Source organism: Vigna umbellata, chromosome 6 (genome assembly GCF_029865625.1).
Source record: "Vigna umbellata cultivar VRB3 chromosome 6, Vumbellata_1.0, whole genome shotgun sequence".
Classification (NCBI taxonomy): domain Eukaryota; kingdom Viridiplantae; phylum Streptophyta; class Magnoliopsida; order Fabales; family Fabaceae; genus Vigna; species Vigna umbellata.
Window position 1 is genome coordinate 11,144,590 of NC_142170.1, and position 1,416 is coordinate 11,146,005.

Consider the following 1,416-nt stretch of genomic DNA (forward strand, 5'->3'; position numbering starts at 1 on the left):
GGAGAGTACCACCACTTTTCGTAAAACACAGCAAACAAGTGGTTATAAGAATTAATTTAACTTGCATTTCATAACTTTAATAAGCTTAGAAAGGGAAGGGAAAATGGGGTAACTAACTCGCAAACCCTTCCTATGACTCTCTCTTTCTGCAGATAAATTGTGCAGAATCCTTCGGACAAAAGGCCCTAAAACCCATCTTGAAAGATTAAAAAACCCTTTCACTATAAATTAACACTACTGAGCAGGTATTCATCAAAGATAAAATAATACCTTCATTAATGCTTGGCGAGAACCGGACACATCTCCTAATTTCACTCTTCCCGTAACATATTCTTGGAAAATCAAACAGTTGATGAAAAAAAAAGGAAGAAGTAGGTTACCAGAACACATATAATATCATTAAATCCTTAATTCTGACAAGCACTGTGTCAGATGAGCTACAAACTCATTCTTACTTTGTCTAAACTTCAAATTTATGGATTCAATAACACCATAATCTGGATCTGCATAAGAACCGTGTTTGTAAGTGTATGCAGAGATATACACTACAAAAAATATCACATATTGCAGTACATTAACAGGAAGATAGGAGAGCTCAAACCAAAACCAAATCTATGTGTTAATCTGGGTGTTTAAAGAAGAGTAAATGAAATATCTTACCTTTATGATAAAGCACAAACAGCTGCAAGCAACCACAGTATCTACTACTGACCACATAGCCACTAATCCGATATGACATTAACCTGCATATGTACCTGCACCTCGTTCTCAGTTTCTCTATTCATATATATATATATATATATATATATATATATAATATTTCTCTTTCTCCTATGTTATAGAGAAACCAAGTAAAGTGCAGGTGCAAATGCAGATAAAGGCAACATATCGGCATCAACATGTGTTAAAATGACTTGCTATATTGCAAGTTAAGAAATTTGGATGCGGCTAACATTTATATAATAAGAAATTCCTGTTGAAAAGGATCATGAGAGAGAGTGTTGAGATTGATTCACTCAAATCACAAGAGATTTTGGACCAATTCTTGTAGACACGATCTATCTAGATAAATGGCATATGTCCTTCCTGCGAAGAAATAAAAAAATAAAGATAATATTCACACGTCTGTGCTTATTCTATTTATTTATCCGCATAATGTTAGGAGTGTGTATTTTGGTAATTTTGGGTGAGGGAAAAGCATGGAAACATTAAGCAAAGGAAATACTATGATTAGAGATAGGTTTATGTGTGGATAAGGATGTGTCTGCATTATCATTTATGGTTTGTTCTGATATCTAAAGCTAGCTAGCTAGAAAGAGGTGTGTGCGCATGTCTGCCACACAACAAGCTGGTCTAAGCCCACGTGATGTAAAGCATCACTACCACGTGGGATTTTACCACCCCACCAATAACACA

General features: G+C 35.0%; 1 long non-coding RNA gene across 1 annotated transcript; it reads right to left on the reverse strand.

Moving 5' to 3' along the window:
- Nucleotides 1–246: 246 nt before the first annotated feature.
- On the reverse strand, nucleotides 247–1,140 carry LOC148196789 (uncharacterized). The gene is made up of 2 exons (XR_015780417.1): nucleotides 661–1,140; nucleotides 247–503 (listed from the first exon to the last, which is right to left on the reverse strand). It is a non-coding gene; the product is annotated as an uncharacterized LOC148196789 (long non-coding RNA).
- Between the last annotated feature and the right edge of the window lie 276 nt (nucleotides 1,141–1,416).